General features: G+C 40.1%; 1 protein-coding gene across 5 annotated transcripts in view; it reads right to left on the bottom strand.

The window, feature by feature from the left end:
* Positions 1-24,120, bottom strand: part of LOC131067642 (LRR receptor kinase BAK1) — a 277,687-nt gene that overhangs the window by 27,159 nt on the left and 226,408 nt on the right. The gene's annotated exons all lie outside the window — the stretch shown is intronic.

The following is a 24,120-nucleotide window of genomic DNA, read 5'->3' as shown; positions in this document are numbered from 1 at the left end:
GTTCCCATTCCGGTTCAAGATGTACACTCTTTACTAATCCAGAATACTTCAAGTTCTAGCATCCTGAAGCGACATGAAAATCATCACAGACAAAGGATGATGCAGTTAGAGTCATGTCTTTAGACACATGGAATAGTTTTAGTTATGCATTTGTAATTTTGTTTTGACAAGTTACATGTAAAAAAAACACTTTGTAATTGCAAGTTAACTCATTACTTGCACTTTTGTAATTACATGTAAAGCAACTACAAGTTGTGTTCAATCAGGACTGTAGTTGGAATAAGTCGTAGTTAGTTATTGAATAAGTCTTGGTGGTTGAGAGAATCTCTCAAGTTAGTTAGGATTCTCCCACTTTTTTCTCAAGGCTCCTCTTCTATAAATACTTAAGGGGTCTATTGTAATCTTTATCTTTTGGAAAGTAAGCAAAAACTCTGCCAAATTTACAGCAAAGAAGTCTTTGAGCTTTCATGTGTAAATTCAAGAATTGAAAGGAATAGAAGGAAATTGCTCAAGCTTTGAGTCTTTGTGCTACATACTTGAGTTTGTTTTCTATATTATCTTTCTTGCAAGTGTTTCTTAAAGAGCTTAATCACATTTGATTTGCAGTCTTTGTGCTGCAAGTAGTTGAGGTTAATATAGATTAAAATAAATATTTTGTTGAGAGAAGTTGTAAGTCTTTGTGCTTTCACTTGTTCTTAGGAGAATTTAGAAGCAAATTTTGTGAGAAATAGCTGTGAGTCTTTGAGCTTATACTACTTCCCATTGTTTTAAGTAGAAAAGAATAAGATATTCCAGTCTTTGAGCTGTTATAATTTGTTCTTGATAGAATTAGTATAGAAAAAGGTAGATAGGACTTCATATAATCAAGTCTTTGAGCTTTCAGGAAACTTCATTTCCTTTCTCTCATTTCATTTCGAAAGTTGTTACTGTTGTTTTATATCAAATCGCTATCACTTTTCTGTGAAGAGAAAAAGATATTGTCTTTCTTGAAAGAAGAAGAAAGATTGCTGTCCCATCTTATTTTATTTTTAAAGTTGTAGTTAGATAGGGGGAGCCTTCCCTTAATTAGGAGAGTTTTACTCACATGCTGTGGTTGAAATCACAATTTTGTATATTTCCCCAAGTGTACAAAATTTTCAACCAACACAACTTCATATGTGTAATGGGTAACTACAAGTTTGGACTTGTAATTGGACCTTTAAGACTCATTTTCAAGTGTTTTTGAGTGCATTTTGGACCAATTTCGGGTTCTGGAAGGCTGACTGCAAGTAAGAGAACATTACAACTTGCATTTGTAATCGAGTTTTAAAATTCCAATTGCAAGTAAATAGGAAAAATTTGTGAGAGGGGAAAATCATACAAATTTACAAACTGCATTCAAAGAACAAAATGATTTGGGAAGATCCAAAAAGCTCTATAAATAGACACGTTGAAAACCCTTGGCCGCCAAAAACGGATTTTGATTCAGCCTCCACCAAAAAAAAACGTCTTGGAAAGAGAGATGTATTTGATGTCAAACGCTCTTCAATGGATGAAGGATGCAAGACATGTTGCAAACGTGGCAACAATGGCGAAATTCATGCTCCCAAAACATGGCAAGAACCTCAACCAAAACAGATTCAAAAACGCCTCTCATGAATACAAGACGTGTTTCTCAAAACCGTTGAATCTTAAAAACATGGTAACTAACGATTTCCAAAGCCATAGCCAAGATGAGGGACGGATTCAAGGGAGAAATGCCACAAAAATCGGGTTTGTGGAAGCAAGAATGCAGTTCTGGTTCTTCACCTTCAACTTCAATCAAAAATTTGCCCTCCAAAAGATGCAATTGGGTTTTTAAATCCCTTTTGCAAGTTAAAAAATAACATTACTTTTCCTTCATTTGTGCAAATTCGGGTTTCTAGGAGAAAAAAACACAAAAAGAAAGAACAAAAACGACCTGTAATTGTGAAATAAAATCCCTATTATAACTGAAACAATAAAACATGAAAACTTGTAATAGGGAAATAAAATCCCTATTACAACTAAAAGACATAAAACATAAAAGACTTAAAAAAACTTAAAAAGACATGTAATAGGAAAATAAAATCCCTATTACAACTAAAAAGCACAAAGTAGGAACTTTTATGAGAACTTACAAGTTCTCATTAAAATTGTATTTTTTAAATTCACTTGTAATTTGTCCAAAAAGTTCCTACAAACAACTTTAAAGACAAAAAAGGGAAATGAGAAATAAAAGCAAGTTACAAGTTATAAGTCTTTTATAAAGTTCACTTGTAATTGCTTGAGAAAAGCCCTACAACACAAAAACAAAAGAAACCTCCTAACTTGCAAAAGAAGGAAAATTTCCCACTTGCAGTCAAGAGAAAAAAACCCGAATTTGAACACTAGTACATTTGGAGCAGTTTTTCGACGACCATTCGTCGGAATTTAGACAACTAAACGTCGGAATTCTGACGTATTTGTTCGTCGCTATTTTTTCGTCGGTGATTCCGACGACGATGTTCATATCGAAATTCAGACAATACCACGTCAGAAAATTCTATGCACCCACAGTATGTTTTTTTGATGAGACGTTGAAATTCCAACCTTGTTGCATCCTTTATCACCGTAACCTCTGCCGATGACCCTTTATATATCGTCATAACCTTTGCCGATACCTTTTTTCTTTTGCAGTGTCCATCGGAATAAGTCTTACCGATATCCTCATCGGCTATCGGCAAGACAAAATTTCTCCATTGCCGCTAGTCGTAACCTTTGCCGATGACCCTTTAACGTCATAACCTTTGCCGATGCATTTTACTTTTGCCAGTTTCCATCGAGATAAGGCTTACCAAAAGCCTCATCGGCTATCAGCAAGACGAAATTTCTCCATTGCCGCTAGTGTGTGTTCTGTCGATGGACTATCTTCAAGGAGTTGTCGGAATTTCGACGATTAAGACGACGAAGGAGGCTACATCCTATGACATTTTTGTCGTCGCAGGTATGGCAACATCGTCGGTTGTCTTGTGGCGTTCATCGGAATTCTGACCTTCCCCAACATTTAAAAAAAAAAAATCCCCATTGCTTTTGTCTACAACGATGACCCTTTATCGCCGTAACCTTTGCCAATGCATTTTACTTTTTGCCAGTGTCCATCGGGATAAGTCGTACCAATAGCCTCATCGGCTATCGACAAGACAAGATTTCTCCATTGCCGCTAGTGTGTGTTCTGCCGATGGACTTAAACAATGTATTCTATCTCGATCACATGCTTCTACTTGTCGGTGTTACCATCGAGTTGACTTTTGCTGATTACAAAGGATTAATATCAACAACATTAATATCAGCAAGCTTACAAAAGATTAAGCGGCAGTAGGTACTTCATTATCAGGAAGATAAAGATGAAATAGCTACAAGAATGCATGAGAAGACTTATCATAAGGAATCATAATAGTAAATGCTAAAAATGTCTTGCAGCCAGTACATAAAGCATTCATATATAGTCATATTGTTGTTTAAAAATACTATCAAAGGAGGATATTATAAAGATAGAGACCTAGAACTCAGTATGCAGTCATGGATAACAATGTAGGGTTAGGTATAGTCCTAGACCTTGTTTAAAGGGCAACATGTGATAGTGCACTTGCCTAAGGAAAAATCTACAAAATAGTGAGCAATAAGACTATCAAGAACAGTATTTCAGTCTTAGGCATGCACAGCTCAAGGAGATAATGATTAACAAAGAAAGCACTTAAAAAGATATATCTAGTCATAAAAGATAATCATCTGAGTTGGAGACATGAGAATATTGTAGAACAAAAAGTAGACAGTGCCATCATAAGGCGTACACACCATTTCAAGGCCGCAAACTTAAGGGCAATACAAGGAGATTCCATCAATGCCAATTGTAGTCCATAAAAGCCTTGTCGCAAAGCAAATCAAAGACAAAATGAAGATCAAGTCTCTCAAAGAAAAAAAAGAACTCAAAGGCATTCAAAGATGTAATAGTACAATGGTGATACAGTGTTGCAGACCAGTAATGAGGAGTGAATAATAAGGATTGTAATAGAAATCAGGTTCTAAATACAGAGGCACATGACAATAAGTTTGAGATTAGACAATGCAACATGGAGATATGATCACCTTCTATGAGAAATGAAAGTGCAGTCATGATAGTATTTTTTAGTAGATTGGACTGCCATAAACATGTACATGGAAATGACTAAAGGGTGGGAGTTTCAGTTAAGTGAACTTCAAGTTAGAATGCAAGTTCTTAGTATCATTCATCAGTTCAAGCATTAGTTTTTAGAGAAAATGTGGATTTCTAAGTTCATCATTAGTTTGAGGCCTGAAAAGGTGGAGTTTTGAGGTCATTCCATGTATTGGATCAAAGTTGTAAGGCCATTGTGCCATTTTTTGTTATGTCTAGGCCAACTAGGTCCTGACTAGGTCAACACTGGTCAACGCTTCCAGAGGTGGCCAAAAGTGATGAAATTGATGTAATTCATGGTTTTATGTCATATTTAGCATGTTTGAGGAGTCCTAGGTTGATAGGAGATCATTTGGTAGAAAATTGCAAAAGTTGTCAAAATTGCTCAAAAACTGAAAATGAGCAACTTTGCAATTTTGGTGCAAAAAGTAGCATTTTGTTTCCCAAACAACCAACTAATTAGAAAGCTGGTTAAAACAGTTGGTGAGGGGCTGTAATGACTATATAAATCCTCTTTGGGTCGAAGGTGTAAGTTGGTTTGTCTCTAATTGTTGCCCCAAACTACTGCTCAGTCTAATCCACAAAATGTTAATCCATTATTTCTAATATACTATTATTATTTCTAGTAGACTATTATTATTTCTAATAAACTATTATTATTATTTCTAATATACGAATGTGTATTCAATGCCAACCCATGCGGAAGGATAGTGCACATAGTCTGGTAGATGCGAGGAATGATGTTTCACGTGTTAATGCATTTAAAGCCTTTAATTCCGATGACCGATGTTAATGCATTTAAAGCCTTGGGCTTTTTTGCGGCCATCACTTTTGTTTTCTTGCTCAAAGATGCAAGTGTAGGGTGGTTTTGGTCAGTGCATAATGGAAGCGAATTTCACATTCTTGACTGACAAGAAATTGGTGCATTTAAAGCCTTTAATTCTGATGACCAATGTTAATACATTTAAAGCCTTGGGCTTTTTTGCGGCCGTCAGTTTTGTTTTCTTGCTTAAAGCTGCAAGTGTAGGGTAGTTTTGGTCAGTGCATAATGGAAGCGAATTTCACATTCTTGACTAACAAGAAATTGGTGCCATTTTTGGGCAAGATAACAGATTGGAGGATGAAAGGTCTTTTCCTTTTCAAAGACTATCGTCTATATGAAGCAGTTAAAATGCTACTTGGGAAAGATTATGTTCATGTGAGTCATCGATATCGGACTAACATGGAAGTGTACTCTTTGATTGCTGCTTGGGGGTTGCAATTTGAGGAAGACGTGGAGAAGGTGAAGAGGGCTCTGAGAACTTTGATTGATTCAGACTACCTGTTGAATTTGGACGATATCTATGAACGAGCAATTCTGGGTGTGGGCATTAGGACCTTTGCAGGCCACGATGTACCAGGTGCGCCATTACCTTTTATCCGATGGCAGGAGGATGGCTTGAAGGCTCGTTGCAGGGACCTGGCTCGTCGTGGGTGGGAAGCATTCAAAACCTTTGCTAGTTTGATGAGGACGGAGGAGATTCTGCGGGCTTTGCACGAGGTGGCTAGAGCGGAGGTGGGTCGGGAGATGCAACCAAGGCAGAGGATGGCACAAGCAATGACGTCCCTCTCCGATTTCAAAAATGATCCAGCGTACAAGGCACTTATGGGTTAATTGTTGTGCTTGGTTTGGATTGTAGTTTTTTTTGGTTTGGCTCCTGCTTTGATAAAATGTTGTTTCATGTCTTTGGTGTTTGGGACTTAGTCCCCAACTCTGTAAATTTGAGCTGGTGTCATGGACACTAATTTTGTATCGCTGGGTATGTGGATATGGGGTTTTTTTAATATGCCATGGGGGTTTCTGCATCTGGTCTAAATAGGCGGTTTTGTAGAAGTGGTTTTTGGGTGGTAGGGCTGACTGGTGGTTTTATGAAACCACTTTTCTCTGGTTCAAATGTACTCATTTTCTTATTAAATAATATAAATACCAATTATCGATCCAAAAAAAAGCATATGTTATACCAGAAAAATTACTTCTCCTACAATAGAAAGCTAATTAATAACAATATTTTAACAAATATGAGCTCAGAGATTTAAAACTTATGGTTAGGCTTTGGAAGGTTTAACAATTGGTTATTATGATTGATTTGTGGAATGTTTAATCATGATGGATGTTCAAGAATCAGTGATAGAAATACTTATCCTTGTGTATAACGAGTTTTCTTCTATCCTATGATTCATTGATTGTTGGTTTAAAACACACAATACAACTAACATAGATATGAATTATGATGTGGGTGTGGGAAGGGATTGTTGAATATGAAGGAATGGTTTAGGAAAGTACTCCTTAATCCAAATGAGTCATTTTCTTGTCATGGAATGTGTTAAGAAACTTTAAAAATATATTCAATCTAGTTAATATTGACACATCTAAAGCATGCCAAAGGCACTTCGGAGAAATGCTAAGAAATGCTATGACATAAAGAAGATTGTTTACCTGATGTCAAGTCTTGATCCATGAGGGTAGGAAAACAAAGATGCATTGGTATAAAAGGTTCCATTCAACTTGAGAAGAATGGTTTATTTGATCATTGTTGTTGAAGTTCATTAATGAAAGACTTGAAGGATAAAACAGTTAAATTTGCATCAATTACAGAGTTTGCTTAATACATGAACATGAGTGCTATATGTGGGGACAAATATGGCTCCCATGAGGGTCGAGCCCATCATGTAGTAACAAAACGAAATGAAATCTATGAATTTGTAATATCCCAGTTATTTTTTTTTGTTTTTAGGCCAATAATAATCATCCACAACAGATAATCCGTTAAGGTTAGAAAGCATAAACTGAAAACTTGCTGAAAATTGCAACCCTTCCACTTTCTGATCACCAAGTGCCCAATGTGGGAAGGTGAGAGCATACGGTGAACAGGGGATCGTTAGATCTCAAACTCCTGAAAGACGAAAATGGAATACAATACTGGACGGCAAGCCAGCCCCTTCCGCTTATCCAGTGGGAATGCAAGAAACTTGGCGGTGAACCAGCCAACAGAAACACACAAAGGCACAAATCACTCGATCGCGATATTTCAGCGGGAGGATTGAAATTACAAAACAATCTCAACTCAACCGCTTATGCAGCGGGAGGACCATTACAATCAGACATCACTCAACCACTTATGCAGTGGGAGGACTGAATTACAATTTACTTGAAAATAGGCGGTAAGCCAGCCTCTTCCACTTTTCAGCGGGGTGAGAGTTACAAGAAAGAATTGGTTAGTAGTACTACTACTTAACCTTACAATAATCAAGATAATGTGAGAAGAGAGTAATACTGAACATCTAAATAAGAACATGAAATTTTTGCTAACATCAAAATCTACAGGCTGGATGTAATATCCCACTAATTTTTTTTTGTTTTTAGGCCAATAACAATTCATCCACAACAAATAACCCGTTAAGGTTAGAGGAATATACCAAAACAACTGAAAGGGAACCCTTCCACCTTTTGTTCACCGAGAGCCCAGACTGGGAGGGTGAGAGCATACGGTGTTTCGGGGATAGTCAGCAACAATAATCAAACTGAAAATTACAATGCATGGGCGGCAAGCCAGCCCCTTCTGCTTATCCAGCAGGATAGAAGCCAAACTCTTGGCGGTAAACCGACCAAGGGGAAATCACAAGGAATTGAAGTACAATCACTCTACCGCGTATTTCAGCGGGAGGACATTACATTAAACAATCACTCTACCGCATATTTCAGCGGGAGGACATTACATTAAACAATCACTCTACCGCATATTTCAGCGGGAGGACCATAGCATTGAACTTATCACTCGACCACTTATTCAGCGGGAGGACTGATTACAAAAAAACTGAATTACAAAACTTAGAAGGCAGGGATTACAAATGAAAGAAGAAAGAAGGGATGATCAGTACTACTAAAACAACCTTACAATATAGAGATGAGATGAGAAGATTAATTGCAGATTTCTACAACAAGACTGTAATTTTCTGTTACACTGATCTGCACGCTGAAAGTACAGTTTCAGCAGCCTATGTAAACATCAAAACACTCATAACTCATTCATTTTCCACCTGAATCACATGAAATCAATCCCAATCTCCCAATATAACTCTAACAATAACATCCCAACCAAATTACCACTCAAACAACCCAATATTCATTTGGCACGCATCCCAAGGCAATTGCAAAAACCAACGCCATACCCTGGAAGTTCGATTTTGTCTATTAAAAACAATGCTCAACCAAAATAGCTAGAAACTCACACATTGTATCGCCATGGCATGGAAGGAAGAATGAGCCGATACCCAGATGAATGGAGTCACCTGGTTGAGAGGTATGAGCAAATTTCACTTTTAGCAGTCCAGCGACCAGCAACCAGAAACAATCAAATCCAACATCAATCACTCCATAATCTGCAACTCAATAACCAATCTGCAATGGGAACACAAGGGCACAGCTAGGTACTATATTGCAAGCACGAAACTGAGACTCAGCTAGGAAGCCAACTTCGAAGCTCAGATTTTCAGTAGCCAAACCGGCAGCATAACGATGCAATTTTCAAAGATAGTCCAAATGGGAGCCCAAGCCTCTTATTTATAACTTCACTCTTCAAATTCAAATGCCATTCCTCCAAATTCCACGCCTTGCATTTGAATTTCATTTCACCCAAGTGTAGCGCCACTTTTCACAAGTCAAACCCCACGCCAAAAAGGAAGGGACCCACGTTAATTACTTGGCGAATAATGGAGATGCACTAAAACATAATATTCCTCTAAAATATTTCACCATTCCATAGTACACATGAGTTTCACCCAACAATTAGGATAAAATAGGCATTAATCCCAATTTTAATAAATCAGTCGTCAATAATCAGATTAATTAAATATTAAACTTTAGGATAAGGAATTAATATTCAATTATTTCGCATATGACTCCCGTACTGATTATCAACACTGTTAGGATGAAATTGGGTCAGGACAACCACAAAACTGCTGCAGAATCAGAACCCTGTCCACTGCCAAAAATAGAATTGTGCCACAGCCACTTACTAAAAATAGTAAGTCAAGAAATAATGCTCAGAAAAGTATGATCATCGCGTCTAGAGGCAAAACATGGAGAGCTCAATAGGACAGTGACACCAGAATGGTCATTCCCTGACTTACTAAAACTAGTAACTCCTCATTTCATCAATGCTAGACCCTCATTCCTCATTCCACCTAGCCTACGGCTCTCAGGAATAGGCTAATGGACCACTGAAAGAGCATCAATGAGAAGGGGACATTACATTGGAATTGCAAAACCAGCAGCCTATGGATTCACTAAAACACTCATAACTCTCTCATTACTCACCCAATTCACCCAAAATCTGTTCTAAACAATTGCTATACCCACTACAATGAGAACAAACCCAAAGAAATCCATCGAAACACCCATATTTATTTTGCACACTTCCCAATGCATTCACAAAACCCAACGCCTAACATGGGAAGTTCGATTTTCAATATAAAAAAATCACAATTAAAATAAGTTGCTAAAAACTTACAATATGCATCACCAGTGGTAGGAAGGAAGGATGAGCCGGTACCCAGAATGATGGAATCGCCTGGCCAAGAGGTGTGAGCAAAATACACTTTCAGCAGTCCCGCGACCAGCATCCAGAAAACACTCCAATCTCAAATAAAACACTCCACAATCTACAACTCACTCACCAACAACACTGGGAATACATGGACAGAACTAGGTACTATCTTGCAAGTACGAAACTGAGACTTAGCTAGGAAGCCACACTTCGAAGCTCAGATTTTCAATCGCCAATTTGGCAGCATAACGATGCAAATTCATTTGATGCCACAAAATGGAGCCCAAGGCTCTTATTTATAACTTCTACTGTAATGGACACCCCCTGTTCGGTACTAAATTTATGTCCTTTCTACTTAGTGTAATTTTGTCAAACAGTTGGCGTGCAAGCTGACTACTGGATTTTTTTGGTTCTTGATTTGCTAGAGGATAAATTTGGTAAACTGGTATTTATTGTAAAGCTTTCAAGTTTATTCAATATAAAAATAACCAGACATATCAAATGCCAAAAGCAAGAGGATTAATGCTGATGATATTTATTTAATTCCAACTCCAAGCATACAAATCAGATTTGAAGAATATTACAGACCATATGATAATAAACAAATTCAAACCTGGACTCCACAAGTATAGAACCTGCTGAAAATCACTATTCACGCGGTACTGTAGCAAATCACTATTCACGCGGTACTGTAGCAAATCACTATTCACGCGGTACTGTAGCAAAAACACTATTTTCAAATCTGCACTTTCAAACCCCTGTAAAAACATCATGCGAGAGCACCAAATGAAGCCCAATGTGTTTCCTGAATGAAAACACCATTAATCCTCCTGACTGTGTCTTTCAACAGCGAAGAGAATGCTAGCAAAGAGGGATTCCGTCCTCCAAGCCCAATAATCAGATTTCTACGAAATCCAACAGCATCACATTAATTCATCCCAGCATATCCCAAAAGAGAGCTCTCAACCTCCATTTATATCTTCTTCCTGGATGCAAACACTTCATTTTCTCAATGTGGGATAATACATTTTAGAATAAAATATTATTTCCCACAATATACACATTAAAGGGAACTTTTAATATTTTAAACATTACTTTATATTCCCAACCTTATAATATAACGATAAAGTTAAATATTTAATTTAACTTTACACTTTATCGTTAAATATTAAAACCTTGTTGATAATCCCTTTAAATCATTGTCGCCTTCAAATATTTTCTACTGATAATTATGCCAACCAGGGAAACACTAAAAATTCCAAGTCACTGCTTGGAGACTAACTTACTATAAATAGTAAGTGTCTAGAAACCTTGTCAAAGCAGCACCGATTGGCCTGAAACTGAAAACACCTAGGCCAAAATACCTCAGGATCCCACCAATGTCCTTGTTAGCCTTTGGGATCGTGTCAGAATAGGCTAACGACACCCCATATCATGTTGCGCTAAAAAGGGGACATTACAGTCCGCCCCCCTTGAAATTGCTTGTCCTCAAGCAAATTCACTCCTGAATGTTGCAATACCTGTTCATTCTCCCATGTAGCATCCTCATCTGGCAGGTCTCTCCATTTCACCAAGTATTCCTTAACGATTCTGTTCCTGAGTGTCCTTTCCCTGACATCCAGAATAGCTTCGGGTACTAACACAAGCTTCCCCTCCTCATCCAAAGGGGGTAAATCTGCAGAAGGCACTACACTTTGACCAATGGCTTTCTTAAGCCTAGACACATGAAAGACATTGTGCACCCGACTGCCCTCTGGAAGCTCAAGCTCATAGGCGACTTCACCCACTCTGCGAATCACCCTATAGGGACCATAAAATCTAGGCTTCAATTTTTCAGCTCCGCTCTTCTTGAGTGATGACTGTCTATATGGTTGTAGCTTCAAGTAAACCATATCCCCTACCTCGAAACTGCGCTCTATTCGGTGCTGATCAGCGTACAATTTCTGTTGATTCTGGGCCTGTTGTATATTCTCCTTGAGCACTTTCAGGATGTCCTGACTATCCTGCAATAAGTTTTTGGCTTTGGGCACTCTGCTGTCCCCCAAAACTAAATCCATGAAGCTAGGTGCGTCATAACCATAGAGTGCCATGAAAGGAGTCATCTTGATGGACATATGATAAGTGGTGTTATAACAATACTCTCCCATATGCAACCATCTGACCCAAGCCTTTTGTTGTGCAGTTACATAGTTCCTCAAATATCCCTCCACCCATTTATTCACAATCTCTGTTTGCCCATCTGTCTGCGGATGATAACTAGTACTAGGTGTAAGATCTGTACCACACAACCTAAACAACTCCTGCCAAAAAACACTCATAAACTTACTATCCCGATCACTGATAATGAATCTGGGCAACCCATGTAACCTGAATATCTCTCTAAAGAAAAGATCTGCCACCTGTGCTGCTGTGTAAATGGACGGAATAGCAAAGAAGTGAGCGAACTTCGTCAAGCGGTCCACCACCACATAGATGCAATCCCTTCCCTGCACTCGTGGTAAACCAGTGATGAAGTCCATCGAAATACTTTCCCATTTCCTATCTGGAATGGGCAAGGGCTGTAATAAACCTGCAGGAAATGTGTGCTCTCCCTTATTCTGTTGACAAACCGCACACTCCCTGACATACCTCTGAACATCATTCTTGAGCCCTCTCCATGTGAACCGCTCTCGGATCTGCCTGTAGGTCTTGAAGATCCCCGGATGCCCAGCTGTGGGTGCATCATGAAATGCCTTAAGTATCACCTCTCTCAAATGTGATGACGGAATCAAATAAACCCTGTCCTGAACTCTGATCAATCCATCTATCACCTCATAGCGATCATCCTGTATAGTACCTGAAATCAATCCAGAAGCCCAAGCATCTCCGACATACTCTGCTATAATCTGATCTCTCCAATCTCCTGAAATCTCTGCCAGGGCACATAAGTGAGGTCTCCGAGATAAGGCATCAGCCACCACGTTTTTCTTACCTTTGACAAACTCTATGTCAAAGTCATAAGCCTGCAATTTAGTAACCCATTTCTGTTGTCGGTCATTAAGATCGCGCTGGTTCATGAAATATTTAATACTGTTGTGATCAGTTTTGATCACAAAACGCCCACCTACCAAATATGATCGGAATTTGGCCAATGCATGCATTATGGCCAACATCTCCCTGTCATAGATAGAATAGCTCCTCTCAACACCTCGGAGCTTCCTACTCTCGAATGCAATGGGATGTTTCTCCTGCATCAATACTGCCCCTATCCCATCACCTGAAGCATCACACTGAAGTTCAAATGGCTTCGTGAAATCTGGTAGAGCTAAAACCGGACAAGATGACATCACTTGTTTGAAGTGGTCAAAACATCGTTGTGCTGCTTCTGTCCATACGAAGGCTCCCTTTTTAGTGAGGTCTGTCAAAGGTGCTGCCGTCTGTGAAAACCCCTTAACAAACCTCCTGTAAAACCCGCATAAACCAAAGAACCCCTTAAGCTGTGTGAGGTTCGTGGGAGTAGGCCAATCTACTATAGCTCTAATCTTTTCAGGGTCTACTTGAACTCCATCTGCACTAATAATATGCCCAAGGTATAGTAATTCTGTCATACCAAACTCACACTTAGACTCCTTGGCATATAAAGACTCTCTCTCTAAGATAGATAATACCTCCTCCAGATGCTGTGAATGTTCCTCCCAGGTCTTACTGAAGACCAAGATGTCATCAAAGAAGATCAAAACAAATCTCCTCAACTGCTCCCTGAATACCTGGTTCATACAACTCTGAAATGTAGCGGGTGCATTGGTTAGTCCAAACGGCATAACCATAAACTCAAAGTGGCCATAGTGGCATCGGAAGGCTGTTTTCTCAATGTCCTCTGCTCTCATCCTGATCTGATGGTATCCGGATCGCAAATCAATTTTGGTGAAGAAACATGCCCCATGCAACTCATCAATCAGCTCATCAATCCTAGGAATGGGATACCTATTTTTTATTGTTTTCTTATTCAATGCCCTATAATCGATGCACATGCGCATTGTCCCATCCTTCTTCTTTACCAGAACTACAGCTGAAGCAAAGGGGCTTTTGCTAGGCCTGATGTGCCCCATTTCCAACAATTCCTTAATTGCCTTCTCTATCTCATCTTTATGTTTCTTAGGATGACGATAGGGAGTGATCATCACTGGTTTGGCTCCCTCCTCGAGCTCAATAACATGCTCTGCACCCCTGTCAGGAGGAACCCCATGCGGGATATCACTGAATACCTTGGCATGTCTGTCAAGAATCTCCTGTATATCTGGTGGATGACTCTTCACTCGAGGCTCTGGTGAAGTTGGCATAACTAAGCACTCTGTTGCCCACTCTATGTCATTATGTCGAAAAAGTTTCTCCATTCTCCTCAAAGAGACTACCCTGCAACTCCCATCTGAAAGTCCCCTGAGTACAACAGTCCTACCCTCATGCTGAAACCTCATTTCCAACTTCGCTAGGTTGAAAGTGAACTCAACCAGCGATGCCATCCATGTCATACCGAGGATGACGTCGTAATCTCCCATGTCCACAACATAGAAATCATCCTCCAACTCATAGCCATCTCCAAATCTAATGTGAAGATTTGAAACCTTCTGAGTACATAATAGCTTTTGGCCATTAGCCACCATGACTCTAAAACCATCATGCTCCTCTGTCTGTAAACCTCTCCTGGCTACCAACTGTGTATCTATAAAGTTATGTGTAGCCCCAGTGTCAATGAGAGATATCACTTTCTGCCCCTGGATAGTACCCCTGACCTTAAACGTGATTGCCTTTTGGGCCCCTGTCAAGCGTGCCAACGATCTATCATCCTTAGGAATGCTGCTCTCCTCTATCGTGTTACCCTCATCTGAATCGGAGTGCTGATCCTCCCCCTCTGACTCTGACTCCTCTGCTGAAAAATACTCCATTTGATTTGCCTTAGCCTTGAGAGGGCATTTATGAGATAAGTCCCAAGGCTCTCTACACTGGAAGCATAGTTTCTTCTTTCGTAGTTCATTCAAGGTTTCACTGTCTAGTCCTTTTGATCCTTCTTTGGGTTTGTTATACTCTTTCTGAAATGGTTTTTTGTCTTTGTCCTTGCGGTAGGGAGAATCTGTTGAATGGTATTTTCCTTTGTATACCGAAGGGGCTAAATCTCGTGCCTTTTTAGTTGCTTCTGCTAAGGTGAGTGGATCATGTCCCTTCACCCAACCACGTAACGGATCAGCAAGCCCATCACAAAATAACACCACCAATCTCCTAGGAGAGATATCAGTAACAAGTACAGACAAACGCTGAAACTCGGCGATGTAAGCATCCACTGAACCTGACTGTTTTAACTGTGCTAGCTCCTTGAAATGTAACTCGGGATCCCTAGTGTCAAATCTCTCGATCAATCTTTCTGTGAATTCCTCATAGGATGTAATCTGATTATGCCCCAGAGTCACCATGCCATGATGCCACCATTCATGCGCAACGCCATCCAAATGCATAGCCGCATACTTGATAGCCTCATCCTCAGGCATAGGATTTAGCTGCAAGTATGTATCTATCTTCTGCACCCAAGCTCGTGCAGTCATCTTCCCTGAAGCATCATAATAAGGCAAGGAAAGTTTTCCAACTTTCTTTCTTAGCTCAAAATTCTGATTCCTCCCTCCTGCTCTAGGCATATGTCTCATCCTCAAGTCCATATAATCTCTGAGGGAAATATCTGCCTGAAACTCGGGTCCACTGGCCTCCCAGTCCCTCCTGAACTGACCCTGTAACTCAGTAATCTGCGGTTCATTCACTGGTTGAACCGGATCCCTAGGTGGGAAGGTGGGTAGAAGAGGTCTCGAGCTCGCTGTTCGAGCTGGGCGTGCAACGTGTCTAAAGTTATCCGCCTCATTCCCTTTGTTGCCATGTCCATTATTACCATTAATATTATTCTCAAGGCCATTGTTGTTGCCACGACCTCCATTATTATCATCTCCCCTATTGTTATCGTTTCCCCCATTGTTATTGTTTCCATTGTTGGCATCACCTGGATTAATATTGATGCCCATCTGTCTAGCCATAAGCTGCAACATCATGTCCATTCGCCTATTCTGCTCCTACTGCATACGCTGCCCCTGCTCTAATGTACCCAGCAACTGTCTGAACATCACCTCCCCCTGATCTGGAACGATATTCCTCTCATCTCGGTCACCCATACTGCTGTCCTGATCAAAGAATATTTCCTCTATGTCTGTATGACTGGATTCTATGTCCACCTGCACGGATGAACTAGACTGCTGACTCTGGCTATCCGGATTTCTATTTTGTCTGGCCCTGGTATTGCGAAAATTATAATGCCCCTGTCGCATGCTCAATCATACATTCTGGACCTGTTTTATTTCTGCAATATGTTTTGGTGAAAGTTTCCCACAAGATGGCAGAATCTTCTGCTCTGATACCACTGTAATGGACACCCCCTGTTCGGTACTAAATTTATGTCCTTTCTACTTAGTGTAATTTTGTCAAACAGTTGGCGTGCAAGCTGACTACTGGATTTTTTTGGTTCTTGATTTGCTAGAGGATAAATTTGGTAAACTGGTATTTATTGTAAAGCTTTCAAGTTTATTCAATATAAAAATAACCAGACATATCAAATGCCAAAAGCAAGAGGATTAATGCTGATGATATTTATTTAATTCCAACTCCAAGCATACAAATCAGATTTGAAGAATATTACAGACCATATGATAATAAACAAATTCAAACCTGGACTCCACAAGTATAGAACCTGCTGAAAATCACTATTCACGCGGTACTGTAGCAAATCACTATTCACGCGGTACTGTAGCAAATCACTATTCACGCGGTACTGTAGCAAAAACACTATTTTCAAATCTGCACTTTCAAACCCCTGTAAAAACATCATGCGAGAGCACCAAATGAAGCCCAATGTGTTTCCTGAATGAAAACACCATTAATCCTCCTGACTGTGTCTTTCAACAGCGAAGAGAATGCTAGCAAAGAGGGATTCCGTCCTCCAAGCCCAATAATCAGATTTCTACGAAATCCAACAGCATCACATTAATTCATCCCAGCATATCCCAAAAGAGAGCTCTCAACCTCCATTTATATCTTCTTCCTGGATGCAAACACTTCATTTTCTCAATGTGGGATAATACATTTTAGAATAAAATATTATTTCCCACAATATACACATTAAAGGGAACTTTTAATATTTTAAACATTACTTTATATTCCCAACCTTATAATATAACGATAAAGTTAAATATTTAATTTAACTTTACACTTTATCGTTAAATATTAAAACCTTGTTGATAATCCCTTTAAATCATTGTCGCCTTCAAATATTTTCTACTGATAATTATGCCAACCAGGGAAACACTAAAAATTCCAAGTCACTGCTTGGAGACTAACTTACTATAAATAGTAAGTGTCTAGAAACCTTGTCAAAGCAGCACCGATTGGCCTGAAACTGAAAACACCTAGGCCAAAATACCTCAGGATCCCACCAATGTCCTTGTTAGCCTTCGGGATCGTGTCAGAATAGGCTAACGACACCCCATATCATGTTGCGCTAAAAAGGGGACATTACATCTACTCCCCAAAACCAAATGCAAATGCTCACAAATTCGCCCAAATTTACTTTTTTTATTTGCATTTCCTTTACCCAAGGATGGCGCCCTACTTAGACAAGGAATCACGCCAAGTAAGTCAAGGACCACGACTTGACTTAGTAAGCATGTGAGGTGAAATAAAATAATATCTCCACTATAAATTTGACACCCCTTTCTAGACATAAAATTCGCCTAGCACTTGGGAGATATTATGCGCCATTTCCAAAGCCAATAAATCAGTAGTAAAAATAATCAAATTAATTAAATATTAAACCTTAGGATAAGGAAATAATATTTAATTATATCACTTATGACTCCAATACCGATTATTGTCAAAACCAGGATGAAGTTGAGCCAGGAAGACCACTGAACTGCTGTAGGATCAGGACCCTGTCCACTGCCAAAAATAGAAATATGCCATACTGCCACTTACTAAAAATAGTAAGTCATGAACTACTGCTCCGAAAAGCATGATCTTTGCGCCCAGTGACAGAGCATGGAGAGCTCAGTAGGACAGTATCACCAAAAAGGCCAACCCTTGACTTATTAAAAATAGTAAGTTCTCGCCTCATTACTGCTTGACTCTCATTCTTCATTCCACCTAGCCTACAGGTTTCAGGAATAGGCTAATGGACCACTGGAAGGACATCAACGAGAAGGGGACATTATAGTCCGCCCTCCCCAAAATTGCTTGTCCTCAAGTAATTGTAAGGCTGGATGCAGTAAAATCTCCTCATTTTCCCACGTAGCATCCTCTGCTGGTAGATTTTTCCATTTGATCAAGTATTCCCTGATCACTCTTCTCCTCAAAGATTGTTCCTTGAAATCAAGGAAAGCTTTAGGAACCAAAACCAACTCTCCTTCCTCATCAAGTGGAGGTAACTCAACTGAAGCAACAACATTATGTCCCAGGGCCTTCTTAAGGCGAGAGGAATGAAATACATTATGGATCCTGCTGCTTGCTGGTAATTCCAACTCATAAACCACTTCTCCAATCCTCCTGTTGACTCTGAAAGGCCCATAGAATCGTGGCTTCAATTTCTCAATCCCACTCTTCTTGAGAGTGGACTATCTGTAGGATTGGAGCCTCAAGTAAACCATGTCGCCCACCTCAAAGGTGCGCTCAATTCGCTGCTGATCAGCATACAACTTCTTCTGATTTTGTGCATGCCAGAGATTGTCCCTCAGAACCCTCAAAATATCTTGACTTTGTTGCATTAGATACTTTGCCTGAGGGGTCCTGCTATCACCAAATACCAAGTCCGCGAAGCTAGGAGCTTCATAACCATATAGTGCCATGAATGGTGACATCCGGATGGACATGTGATAGGAGGAGTTGTAGAAATACTCTCCTAGGTGAAGCCACCTCACCCATGTATTCTACTACTCCGAGACATAGTTCCTTAGGTATCCTTCCAACCATTTATTCACTATCTCGGTCTGCCCATCAGTTTGTGGGTGATAACTTGTGCTTGGAGAGAGCACAATACCACATAATCTGAAGATCTCCTGTCAAAAGGCACTTAGGAACTTGTTGTCCCTATCACTCACAATGTTCTTTGGTAACCCATGCAATCTGAACACATCCCGAAAGAATAGTTCAGCAACCTGAGCTGCTGTAAAAGAGCTGGTGATGGCAAAAAAATGAGCAAACTTAGTTAGCCTGTCTACCACCACATAAATACTATCCTTCCCTTGAGCCCAAGGCAACCCAATGATGAAGTCCATGGAAATACTTTCCCATTTTTGATCGGGAATAGGCAAGGGTTGTAACAAACTAGCTGGCAGAGTGTGCTCATCTTTGTTTCTCTGACATGTATGACACTCCTTAATGTACTTCAAAACATCATTTTTAAGTCTCTTCCAAGAAAATCTCTCTCGGATCTGCCTGTATGTTTTGAAATAACCTTGGTGACCAACGAGGGGGATATCATGGAAAGTCTTCAAAATCTTCTCTTTTAACTTAGATTCAACTACTATGAAGATTCTTCCCTTGTACAGTATCAATCCCTCAACCAATTTGTACCTTTCATCATGAAAAGTACCTTCTATAAGACTGGTTGCAAATTGGATTTTGGCATAATCAGCAAGCAACAATTCTCTCCAATCAGCAGTAAGCTCGCATAGTGAGCTTAAATGGGGTCTTTTGGATAAGGCATCCGCCACAACATTGTTTTTACCCTTAACATACTCAATATCGAAATCATAAGCCTGCAACTTACTCACCCACTTCTGTTGTCTTTCATTCAAATCTTTTTGATGCATGAAGTGTTTAAGACTATTATGATCAGTCTTAACAATGAATTTACTCCCCACCAGATACTGCCTGAACTTCGCAAGGGCATGCATTATGGCAAGCATTTCCTCGTCATAAATTGAATACAGTCTCTCAGGTCCTCTCAATTTCCTGCTCTCGAAGACTATAGGATGCCTATCCTGCATGAGGACTGCACCGACGCCTTCTCCAGATGCATCACACTGCAGCTCAAAAGGTTTGGTGAAATCAAGCAAAGCCAAAATAGGGCAGGAACTCATGATCCCCTTAAACCGCTCAAACACTGTCTATGCCTTTTCGGACCATTCAAAAGATCCTTTGTTCATAAGATCTGTGAGGGGGGCAGCCAACTAAGAATATCCCTTCACAAACCTCCAATAAAACCCACACAAACCCAAAAATCTCTTCAAATGTGTTATGTTTTCAGCAGAAGGCCAATCAATGATGGTTCTAATCTTTTCAGGATCCACCTTCACACCACCTGCACTGATAATGTGACCAAGGTAGAGCAACTCTTCCATCCCAAGCTCACATTTGGACTCCTTGGCAAATAGGGATTCAGATTCTAATATGCTTAACACCTCATCCAAGTGCAGTAAATGTTCTTTCCAAAATTTGCTGAATATGAGTATGTCATCAAAGAATATCAAAACAAACTTCCTTAGCTATTCTTGGAAGATTTTGTTCATACATGACTGAAAGGTAGCAGGTGCATTAGTCAAGCCAAAGGGTATGACTAGGAACTCAAAATGCCCAAAGTGACATCTAAAAGCAGTCTTCTCTACATTTGAAGCTCTCATTCTAATTTGATGATACCCCGACCTGAGGTCAATCTTAGAGAACACTACGCCATGTAGCTTGTCAATGAGCTCATCAATTCTCGGAATAGGAAACCGATTTTTGATAGTTTTCTGATTCAGGGCTCTGTAATCCATGCACATGCACATGGTCCCATCCTTCTTTCTCACCAAAACAACAGCCGAAGCAAAGGGGCTTTTGCTAGGCCGTATGTAACCCATGTCAAGCAATTCCTGGATTGCTTTCTCAATCTCATCCTTCTGCTTCTTAGGATACTGGTAAGGAGTAGTCATAATTGGTTTAGCTCCTTCTTCAAGCTCAATGATGTGTTTGGCACCTCTCAGGGGGTCTACCAGGAGGTGGGTTTTCAAACACCTTACTTCTGTTGGTTATCAAGGCTTGAATGTCTTCAGGATAATTCCGATTTTCTTTTCGTAGTTCTGAGGGCATGACCATGACCTTACTTCTATCCGTGATCATTGCTTGAATGTCTGAGGAATAGCTACCCTTGTCTACCAATGGATTTGAAGGCATTATCAAACACTCTACTGCCCACTCCACCTGATTATGGCGGATCAGCCTTTCCATCCTTTTCAAAGATACCACTTTAAGTCCACCATGCGACATTCCTCTCAATACTACTTTCTTCCCCTCAGATATGAATTTCAGCTCCATGGTTTGTAAGTTTAGTATGATCTCACCAAGAGATCTCAGCCATTGAATCCCGAGGACTGCATCATCAGTCCCACCAATGCTCACCACAAAGAAATCATCTTTGATTTCATGATTTCCCAACTTCAGAAACATGTTGGAAATCATTCGGTTGCAGGATATAGTGGAGCCATCTGCTACCATGACTTTGAAGCCCTCAACTTCCTCTGCCACTAGTCCTCTCTTAGCAACAATCCTCTCATCAATGAAGTTGTGTGTCGCTCCTGTGTCAATGAGAGCAATGACACGATGCTCTCCAATCACACCCCAAACTCTAAAGGACTCATTTTTGTGAATGCTCGAGAGTTGAGCAACCACTCCTCTATCTTCTGACCCAAATTTAGGCCCTTCAGGAGCCTCTTCATACTCGTTGTCCTCAACTTTAGTTTGTTGTTCTGAAATTTCAGAATCTGATCCATCCACAGAATAGCACTCCATCTGATGCAAATTGCCCTTTCCATGACACTTATGTCCGGGGGCCCAAGGTTCTTTGCAAGAATAACAAATATTCTTCCTCTAGATCTCTTGAAGGAGCTCATCATCCATACGCGGAGGGAACCTCTTGGTCTGATTTGTGAACTTCTTATCCTTTCTGAAAGGAAAAGGCTTGGACTGAATTTTATTCCTTGGGGCAGCCAACTCCATGCTTCAAGATTTCTTAATAGCTTCTGCCAAGGTGGGCGGATCAAATGCTTTAACCCAACCTTTCAAAGGTTCCTTAAGTCCTTAAGTGAAAAGGACAACTAACCGCTTCTCAGAGATGCTACTTACCATAACTGATAGATTTTGGAATTCAATTACGTAAGTGTCCAACGAACCTTGCTGCTTGAGTTGTGCAAGTTCTCTAAATTTCACCTCTGGATCCTTGGTGTCGAATCTCTCCATCAGCTTGTTGGTGAAATCAGCATAGGTGGTGATCAAGTTATGACCAAGGGTGACCAACGCATGGTACCACCATTCGTGGGCCACTCCATCCAAGTGCAAGGTAGCAAACTTGATTGCATCTTCTTCCGGCATAGGCCTTAAGGACAAGTAATTGTCCAACTTCTGCACCCATGCTCTAGCTGTGCTCTTAGTGCTTCCACCAAAGTGTGCTAAGGTCACTCTTCCAAGAGCTTGCTGATAATCTCTTGGGGCAGCAAACTTATAGTCATTCCTCCTTCGTCTCTTCATTTTCTGATTCATAAACTGATCCAGAGTTAGGATATCTCAAATTTCACCAGGGAGAGAAGCATAATCCATGTAGTTGTTTCTTATTTCATCAGCTGTAGGTATTTCTGTTTCAGCTTGTTGTACTTCTCTTGGCAGAAATACAGGTTGTAAAGGTCTTGGGGCTGAACCTCCATTGTTGCTCCCATTGTTACTCCCATTTCCATTGCCTACAGGAGCATTAGAACTGCTGGCTTCCAGTCCATTGTTGGGTTGGTTAGGGGTCCCAACAACGTTTTGGCTAAGTTTGGCTAGCAGTAGAGACATCATGTTCATCAAGGCATTGAATTGTCTCTCAGCCTTCTTATCAGGTGCCTCATTCTGTTTTGTAGTCTTGTCTGCCATTGAATCCACTGAGTCTGAAGAATCTAAATCCTTCCCTCTGTTCCTCAGTACTTCTGAAAATGTGTCCTCTTCCGGCACTATCGGAATCTGAAACTGTTGTATCTTCTGTTCTCGGTTGTAGTATCTAACGTCTCTGTCACTCATGGAGACTTCTGAACCTAGTAAAACTCACAGGTTGGTAGGAAAACCAGCTCTGATATCACTGTAATATCTCAGTTATTTTTTTTTTGTTTTTAGGCCAATAATAATCATCCACAACAGATAACCTGTTAAGCTTAAAAAGCATAAACTGAAAACTTGCTGAAAATTGCAACCCTTCCACTTTCTGATCACCAAGTGCCCAATGTGGGAAGGTGAGAGCATACGGTGAATAGGGGATCGTTAGATCTCAAACTGCTAAAAGACAAAAATGGAATACAATATTGGGCGGCAAGCCAGCTCCTTCCGCTTATCCAGCGGGAATGCAAGAAACTTGGCGGTGAACCAGCCAAGAGAAACACACAAAGGCACAAATCACTCGACCGCGATATTTCAGCGGGAGGACTGAAATTACAAAACAATCTCAACTCAACCGCTTATGCAACGGGAGGACTATTACAATCAGACATCACTCGACCACTTGTGCAGTGGGAGGACTGAATTACAATTTACTTGAAAATAGGTGGCAAGCCAACCTCTTCCACTTTTCAGTGGGGTGAGAGTTACAAGCCAGAATTGGTTAGTAGTACTCCTACTTAACCTTACAATAATCAAGATAATGTGAGAAGAGAGTAATGCTGAACATTCAAATAAGAACATGAAATTTCTGCTAACATCAAAATCTACAGGCCGGAATTGCAAAACCAGCAGCTTATGGATTCACTAAAACGCTCATAACTCTCTCATTACTCACCCAATTCACCCAAAATCTGTTCTAAACAATTTCTATACCCACTACAATGAAAACAAACCCAAGGAAAGCCATCAAAACACCCATATTTATTTTGCACGCTTCCGAATGCATTCACAAAACCCAACGCCTAACCTGGGAAGTTCGATTTTCAATATAAAAATCCACACTCAAAATAAGTTGCTAAAAACTTACAATATGCATCGCCAGTGGTAGGAAGGAAGGATGAGCCGGTACCCAGAATGATGGAATCGCCTAGCCAAGAGGTGTGAGCAGAATACACTTTCAACAGTCCCACGACCAGCAACCAGAAAACACTCCAATCTCAAATAAAACACTCCACAATCTGCAACTCACTCACCAACATTGGGAATACATGGACACAGCTAGGTACTATCTTGCAAGTACGAAACTGAGACTTATTTAGGAAGCCACACTTCGAAGCTCAGATTTTCAATTGCCAATTCGGCAACATAACGATGCAAATTCATTTGATGCCACGAAATGGAGCC

This window comes from Cryptomeria japonica, chromosome 5, assembly GCF_030272615.1.
Source record: "Cryptomeria japonica chromosome 5, Sugi_1.0, whole genome shotgun sequence".
Classification (NCBI taxonomy): domain Eukaryota; kingdom Viridiplantae; phylum Streptophyta; class Pinopsida; order Cupressales; family Cupressaceae; genus Cryptomeria; species Cryptomeria japonica.
This window is presented reverse-complemented; position numbering and strand designations above follow the sequence as displayed.